General features: G+C 39.1%; 1 pseudogene; it reads right to left on the reverse strand.

Annotated features, from left to right (window-relative positions):
- Positions 1-291: 291 nt before the first annotated feature.
- Positions 292-1,789, reverse strand: LOC140511680 (ATP synthase subunit beta, mitochondrial pseudogene; annotated as a pseudogene).
- Positions 1,790-9,222: the final 7,433 nt, after the last annotated feature.

Consider the following 9,222-nt stretch of genomic DNA (forward strand, 5'->3'; position numbering starts at 1 on the left):
CTTCTTGATTCTTAGCAAACATGTGGTCTACTCAGACCTCCCAGATCTTTCTTAGACAAATTGATCTCTGAGACTTCTCTTTTTTTTCTGTACTATCCTTGCTCCAAACTTCTGGACATCTTTTGTGTGTGTGTGTGTGTGTGTGTGTGTGTGTGTGTGTGTGTGAGCTGTACATTTTATTCCAAAGTTTAAATATTCTTCAGACAGTCCACAGATTTTCCAACCAAAGTTCTTGTGTAGCTTGCTCAGACAACTGAAATTGAAGGATGTGTGGCAGATAAAGATGACTCCTCATGAGTGCTCTTCAGCCAGGTTTTCAGCTTTTGTCACAGCTTCTTCAATGGGTTCAACCATACAAAAGTCCTTCTCTGAGAAATGGTCATAATAACCTGCCAAGATTTGCTAGAATCCTTTAATGGTTTCTTTCAGGAGTACCAACTTCCGCATATGTCCTGTGAATACCTCAGCAACTTGGAATGGCTCTGACAAGAAACGCTGGATTTTCCAGTTCCAAGACACTGTCAACTTGGCTTCTTCACACAACTTATTCATACCAAGGATGGCAATGATATCCTGGAGGAACTTATAGTCCTCGGGCAACTTCATAGTGCTCATTGCCAACAATATTGGAGTCCATGACCTGGGAAGTAGAGTCCAGAGGATCCACTGCAGAGTAAATGCCCAGCTCAGCAATGGCCCAGGACAGCAGAGTGTGCTGCCCATCCAAGTGGGCAAAGGTGGTGGCAGGAGAAGGGTCAGTTAAGTCATTCACAGGCACTTAGATAACTTGCACAGAAGTCATAGAACTTTCCTTGACTGTGGCAATTCTTTTCTGTATGGTGCCCATATCAATGGCCAAAGCGGGCTGGTAACCAGCAACAGAGAGAATTCTGCCTAGTAAAGCAGACACCTCTGAGTCATCCTGAGTGAACTGGAAGATATTATCAATGAAAAGCAGGACATTTTGACCCTCTTGGTCTCTGAAGCATTCATCCACAGTGAGACCAGTTAAGTGGCATCCTTCAGAATGATGAAATCAGACTCATTCATCTCGTGGTATAAGTTATTGACTTCTTCGGTCCATTCACCAACATCAGCCAACACAGAATAACCCCCATGTGCTTTGGCAATATTGTTGATTAGTTCTATAACCAATACCATCTTTCCTATACTAGCACTATCAAATAGACCAATTTTGACACCTTTGGCATATGGGGCCAAAAGATCCACAACTTTGATGCCAGTGATCAGAGTTTCTTACTCGATACTCATTTCTATGAATTAAGGAGCCTCAGCATGAATAGAAGCAAACTATTTGGTTTTGATTGGACCCCTTTCATCAATATCCTCTCCAATAACATTAATGATTCTTTCTAGGGTCTTATACCCCACAGGAATTTTGGTTGGGGCACCAGAATCCAGGAATTTCTGCCCTCTGACCAATCCTTCAGTACCATCCATAACAATGGTCCAGACTGTGCTCTCACCCAGATGTTGGGTGACCTCCAGAAGCATCCTGGTTACCTTGGCCTGCACTTCTAGTGCATTGAGGATAGAAGGAAGCCACTCATTGAACCACACATCCACCACGGCACCGATGACTGCCATGATGCGCCCACTGGTTGCCCCACTCTTGGTGGCAGAGGATGTCATGGTTGCATAGTCCTGGGCTGACTGGATCATGACTGGGGCCATCCACAAGTAGGTCTTTGATTGGGGCCATGGTGCTGAGGTCCTGAAGGGCTCCAGAGGCCAAGGAAGTGACAACGAGGCTCATCCCTCCCAACATGGCAGAGTCTGGGGAGAGACTCTAAACTTCTGTACATCTTTTAGAAATCTGTGCAACTATATCATTCTCTATACAATTACAATTTCTTCTTTTAATAAGAATTTCTTTTCTCAGAACTTTCTAATTTCAATGACAGGAGATATTCCTTCATCTTAGTCTTACTTCCTTTGTAGACTTTTAGTCCATGGGTTCTTATCTAACCTGGTGTAGAACCATTTGAAACTGACTGTCTCCAAAGGTAAGGCACATTTAGATTATGCCCTCCTTTCCTCTCCTCCATCACAAACTCCAACTGGGAGCAGTCATTTCTTTCTCCCAACTTTCCCTTTCATGTCTACCTCAGTAACCAGGTCCTCATTATGGATAAGAAGTAGATACAACTCTTCCTTGTTGGTTCCTCTACTTTTTGAAAGAGGAAATTATCATTAAGGCAAATCAAAGAATTGTTGATTGATTTGCTTTGGGGCAAAAGGAGAATTCAAGCAAATGTCTCGATAAATGAATTACCATATCATTATCATGGCATGTGTCTGGGCCAGCCTGGTGATCTATTTGCCAAATTTCTCATATATTTCTTCATTCTGTTCACTTGTTTTGCACTATACTTCAAAGACAATATCACTTGTTTCTTCCTCTGTTCATCTTAACCCAAATGTTCTGCACCATGAATTTCACCTTCAAAACCAAAAACTTCAGGTTTCTGCATTTTTCTTGAGTGTTATCTTTTTAATTCGAAGTTGAAACCTCACCATACCCCTCAATGTACCTTGTTTCTTTTGAGTAAGAGTTTCATTCTAGTCATATATCTCATCCCAGCAAAGTCCATTGTTACCACATTTTTGTTTAGAACCCTTAATCAATCTTGTTGCCTATACACTGTACATTTGTGTAGAGAAATCTGAGGTTGTGAGTTTTGCTACTTGCTGTTTTCTTAGAATTTGTCTCCTGAGAACTTCTGGATGTATCAGTTACTATTCTTTGTTGTAGCTGCACTTTTTGGTATTTAAGTTGGTGACTATACATTGACAATTTTCTTCCTCCTTTCCTAATTGTTTAAAGTCATCTACTGTAGATTTTCAAGACACCAGGTAAATACAGTCCTTATCAGATGCACTCTGCACTTGGACAGAAGCCCTTCATTCTTCTATTTTGTGTTGTAGTCCAGAAATACAAGTCCCATTCTTGGACACTGCTTCCTTATTCACGTTACTTGCCAACTCTACTTTTCTACATCCCTTGTTGTGGATGGACAGCAGTGATACAAATCCCACCTATGCCCCTCAGGTCTTCAGTTTATTGTCCACAAATTTTAAATGTTTAGCAAAGCAAATATTTAGCAGGGTTTTCTTCTGGAAGTGTCATTGATGCTCACAGGAATAAACAGAAGGCAGTAGTGGTTAACCATATTGTCATAGCTAGGAAGGTTCTGCCATGTCTTAGATATAGATCCCAAGAAGAGAGCAGTTGTCAGTGTCAGAGTGTCAAACACACAGTGTGGGCTACAATGTTATAGTGCAACCCATAGCACTCTGAGTGGATCTGGGACCACATTAAAATGTTGGGAAAAATTTAACAAAATACAATAAAACAGACATAATGTTAATATGTGGTATTCTAAGTCAATGTGCAGCTGACAAAGATCCTCATGTATGGTTTAGTGACTCCCATTTCTGTTTAGGTTTAACACCACCTCTCTATACAGTTAGTATATATTATGGATATTATATATCTATATGCATATGTGTACATATGTATATATATGTGTATATATTTTATACATACTTCTATATATCTATGTTGAGAGAGGGAGAGAGAGAGAGAGAGAGAGAGAGAGAGAGAGAGAGAGAGAGAGAGAGAGAGAGAGAGAGAGAGAGAGAGAGCGCTGTGTCAATACTTCTGGGCAGTCACCAACCAGCAAAACTCTTCTTTATACCCAAGACCCTCTCGGGTTATCTTGGATCTGACAGTACATGAAAAACTAGTTTTTAGTTTTTTAGAGGACAAACATATGCTTCCTCTTCAAACTGTCCTGAGTATTCCCTTCAGGAAGAGGCAGAAAACTGTTTCTTAAAGTGTTCAGGCATGCTTTTCTTCCTCCTCTATGTGTTATTCTTTCATTCTTATGTCAGAGAGGTGAGTATACTTTCTATCTTTCTTCAGATTCGTTTTCTTCTTTCTGTTTACTTTTTACAAATGGACTCCTTCATTTCCACTGATAATGGGAAATATGGAGAGGATTTCCTCAAATCATTTCACTTTCTTCTCAAAGCGGGAGAACAAGTTGCACTTTGAACATATACGGTAGTCATTCTACCACGGGGGAGACCCAAGCACAGCACGCTTAATAAAAGTTTCAATAAAATCTACTTTCTGGGGGTGGAGCCAAGATGGCAGGGTAGAAAGACGCATATACTCTAGGGCTTCCTCCACAGCCCACAAAATACCTGTAAAAAATGACTCTTAACAAGTTCCAGAGCAGTAGAAGCCACAGAATAACAGAGCAAAAGAAGTTTCCAGACAAAGGTAACCTGGAAGGCTGCCAGGAAAGGTCAATCTCACAAGACGCTGAGCGTAGCGGAGCCCAGCCCTGGCCTTGGAATTGTAGTCATATCTGAAACCTGGTTATTGGAACTTGCTATTTTAAGGTGCTATGGGACTATTAACTGACTGTTCTTCTGAGTCTCACTTCAGGTATGGACAGCAAGAAAGGTGGTCTGAGCCTCCAATTCATGATGCCAGTAAGCCTGTGAGATGTTGGTATGAACTGAAAAAGGTGATCTCATGGGAAAGGGTGGGAGAGCAGCTGTTCAGCGTGGGCCAAGGGAGGATCCTCCTGACTCAATTTCCCCACTGACACCTGGCAGACTTTAAGCCTGACTGAATGCAAGTTGACAATCTACTCCTGCCTGGAACTGACATGAAGTTGGGGAGATATTGGTTCCCTGCAATGTTCCTATTCTTAGTGGCAATTTCCTATAGTCAAAGGATTTGTAAGCTTAATAACCAGATCTATTAAACTATAGATTGTTGGTAGGGGAACATCTGAGGTTAAGTCTAAAATTAAGCTGTTAGGCTTAGGACTTTAGACCAACAACAAGTTAGGGTCCTTTAATTCTTAGTAACAGCGGGGAGACAATTAGGTCAAGGGCTTGTGAAGTTAGCATACTTAGTTATTATCTGTGTCTCGGTTAATGTTAAAAAAAATTCTTTTGTGGTCTATATTATAAATACTTTAAAAGAAGTATCACCTGACCAAAAGTTGGAATTGTTTTATGTGATATGAACTGTGTTCAAAATCAAAAATTAAAAAAAATCTACCTTGTGCTCCATACAAACCAGAAATGAAATTCTCATTTTGTGTCTTTCAAGGTGTTTGTGGCTGCCTATAACTTCCTATTTCTTCTTTGATCTTCTCATAGAAATTTGACAATCACACCTACTTTCCTTCCCCTAGCAACTTACCTTGTCTTACCATCTTGTTTTATTTACGTTTTGTTCTTTAATTTGCCTTATTAATTACTTTGCCTTTCTCCTGGATCTGATCCTTCTTCCTTCTCCTTTCCTTCTTTCAGCTCCACAGCTTAACTCATTTCCCTTAGTCTTGCCAAATCCTCCCAAATTAGTCTTCCCCAAATTCAACTTCTATCCTTCACTTTCAAAGCCCCCCCCCCAGGAACATTACAGTTCCCTCTTTTTCAGCTCAAATATTTCTTCAATCTTTCTCCTCCAATTCTTTTTGCCATGTGACCTAACAAGATTTAGAGGGCCTATAGCTTTAAGAATGTGAAGTTTTATCATGTAGGAGAAGATATTAGATATGATCTCCATGTCCCCAAAGGGCAGACAAAAGGACTATGGATGGAAACAGTAAAGAGTCAAATTTAAGTTTTCCTTAAGGAAGAAATTTCTTAAAAATTGGAATTGGTTAAAAATGGACTAGTCAGCCTTGAGAAATGGTGGGTGCTATGTCAGCAGGAGTCTTCAGGCAAAGACTAGATGACAACTAGTCAGACAAAAGAAAAATTAAAAAAGCATTTATTTAGCATTTCCTATTTGCAAATTACTGTTATCAGTTCTGGGGATAAATTTAAAAAATAAGATGGTCTCTGATCTTAAAGAGCACACCTTCTAATCAGAGAGACTGTACCTAATGACAGCTAATATTGAAATAGATTTTATTATATTCCAGACACTATGGCAAGGACTTTATAAAATTATTATTTCATTTGATCCTCACAACAACCTTGGGAAGTATGTGCTATTATTTACCCCATTTTACAGCTGAGAAAATAGGCAAATAGAGGATAAGTGACTTGCCTAAGGTCACAAAGCTAGTAAATAACTGAGGCTAGATTTGAACTCAGGTCTTCCTCACTCTAAGCCCAACACTATTGACTGAACCACCTAGCTGCCTGCATATACTTGGAAAGTTTCAATTGAAAGTGAGATGGAAAGATCTCATAGTCCTTAAGGGACAGCACCAAAGAAAATATTAATATATTTACCTCAATATCATTTACAATGGGAAAATCACATCAATTTGGGATATTGAGCCATTTGACATTGCCAAGGACTTGGATGGAAAGAATTTTATTTTCCAGGTCTTCAGTAGCTATGGCTACAGTTCCTACAGCAGCTGTGTTGAAGAGGGAACTCATTTAAGGGACTTGAGTTAGATGACTCCTTGACTCTGTTGAACCCTGTGGTTCCATGGTTTACTTCTCTAGACCTAGGACAATAGCCTTGGTGCTGGGCAAACCTAGAGGGAGTACCTGGAAAGTAGACAGAAAGGAGTCAATCTGTACTTGGGCTGCTCTGTGTTTGGGAAACTTCAATTTGATATGATCATGCTATCTATAATCAGACACTTCTAATACTTTCTAACATTTCCAGTATTCAAGACCTGCATATGTTTGTGAACAAGCTAAGTCACTGGATCTAGAAGCACCAAGATTTAGAGAAACAATAGAAGAAAATCTTTATTAATGATAGATTTCCTGACAAACAGAATCAAAATGTAATTGGTAAAAATTTCATAATCATGTTGATTCTGCTTCAAGGTTGTCTGCTTGACACAAAGGAAGAACTGCACTGTAATTGTTGCTGTTTTTCTTTAATATTTTAAGCCTCCAGCATAGTCAACATGCCTGCTAGTCACTTGTGACATCTATTTTACCTTGTAGGAATCGCTGGCTATTCTGGTTTCTGAATATAGTTTCTCCATTAATAAGCATGGTTTGGAAATGCATTCGATTTGGCCAAGTGTGCATGGATTTGAAGGTTTTGCACAATGAACTGTCTTCGTAAATTAGATTGTAAATCTTTTAAAGTTGGGAATCTTTAATTATCCTATCAGACTGATGAAATGATTAAACTAATTTAAACTGAAAGCTCTTTTAGCTCTGAAAAAGACCAAGACAATTTGGCACAAACTTGGTGCCTGTGTCTTACCTGATTGCTTTGTTAATTTCCAGAATGCTTTTCTTTTGAAACTCCCCCAGGAAAATTCCATTCCATTCAACCCAATGAATGCTTGTTGAGTGTTTACTATGTGAAAGGAAAATAAGGGTACATTGTACTGGAAATATACAACACATAGACAGGTAAGTAAATATAAGAAAAAATGGAAGTGCTGAAAACTAGGGGAATCAAGGGAAGACTTTTATACAATGCAATACTTTAATACTTCTGGCTATAAACCTTTCAAAGCTGAGCCTTTCAAAGAATTAGGATTTTAAGAGGAAGGTAAGGAGGAGTGGACTTCAAGAATGGGTCTGACTATGGAAAGACAAGAAAGGAGAGTGAATGGCTGAGTTAGGGAACAAAAAGTAGGCTGGCTTAACTGGAATATCACATACATCAATGAAAATAATATGAAATGTTTTGTCAGGTAGGCTTCAGCTAGACACTGGATGGGAAAGGGCTTGAAATGCAATGCCACACTGAGGAGAATGTATATTTTCCCGTAAGTAAGAGAGTCTTGCAAGACCTCAGTGTTATTTTGGCAGCTAATTTCATTTAAAGTTTAATTTGCCCAAGACAATTAGTGGTCAAGCTAGGATTTGAACCCAAAATCAGTACTCTTTGATCTATACCAAGGTAACATATAGCCTTGGAGCTTCTTGAGAAGAGTATGTGGTCAGTCCAGTGCTTTATGAAGATTATTTTGACAGCTGCATGGAGGATGGATTGAAGAGGGAAGAGACTAGAATCAAGGGAAACAAATATGAGGCTCTTACAAAAGTTCAGAGAAGAATGTGATGAGGACCTCAATTAGACTGGTGAGAACGGCATGAATGGGAGAAATTATGAAGGTAAAATTGATAAGACTTGACAACTGACCTGTGGTTTCAATAAGCATTTGTTTTTCTTTTTTCCTTTCCAATCTTTTTCTTACCACAGTTAAGAAAAAGAAATAAAGCAAATCTTGTAACACATGCAGAGCCAAGGAAAACAAATTCCCATGTTGGCTATGTCAGAAAGTGTCTTGACAACTGAGAAGTCAAGACTTTTAGGAAGCGGATCCTTGTTCAGGTAGAAATAGACTAGACAGCTATGTGGTACAGCGAATAGAGTACCAGGCCTGAAGTCAGGATCAACCTCTGAATTCAAATCTGGCCTCAGATACCTACTAGCTGTGTGACCCTGGACAAGTCACTTAACCCTTTTTTCCCCCTCAATTCTTCATCTGTAAAATGAACTGGAGAAAGAAATGGCAAATCATTCTAGAATCTTTGCAAAGAAAACCCCAAATGGGGTCACCAAGAGTTAGATGCGACTGAAATGACTGAACACCAGAACATGGGTTAGACTAGGTGGCTCACCAAATTTGATTTCAATTCATAGTTTCTGTGATTCTTCTCTTCTGATTCTGAATGGATAAGGTGCAGGACACCTAATTAGGAATTTCCCTTCTGTGTTTTTTTAAGCCTTTCAATGCTGAATGGCAGCAATCTGATGAATCATAAATTTTTCTTTGACCCTCCAGGACTGGATCACTTCTTTCTTTGAGCCCCCAGAGCACTTTGTATTTCCTTCATCTCACTCATTGCTTTTGTTTTTTCCACTTTGGAATTCAGTCATACTTGAATAAACCTGGACTCCACAAATGGAGAGACTGTGTTTATAGGCACCTTAGAAGTTAAAGAGCTGTTTTTTGCAGATCTTCCAACTCAATCAAAGGCAGAATGCATTGGAAATCTTTCAAGAAAAGCTGTCCTTGAAAGATTTCCACTCACTTCTGGAAGCATTATATTTTTTGAGGTCTTCAGATTTATGACACTCAGTCATACTAAATATGTTTCCATATTTTATGAGACATTTAATGCAGATAAGTGCTCACAATTATTTCTAATTTCTTGGAAACAACCCATTTAAACAGATTTTAAATGTTTTACATTGTGAATCACCTCAAATCTCCCACATGCTTAGAA

The sequence above is a fragment of the Notamacropus eugenii genome, chromosome 6 (genome assembly GCF_028372415.1).
Source record: "Notamacropus eugenii isolate mMacEug1 chromosome 6, mMacEug1.pri_v2, whole genome shotgun sequence".
Taxonomy (NCBI): domain Eukaryota; kingdom Metazoa; phylum Chordata; class Mammalia; order Diprotodontia; family Macropodidae; genus Notamacropus; species Notamacropus eugenii.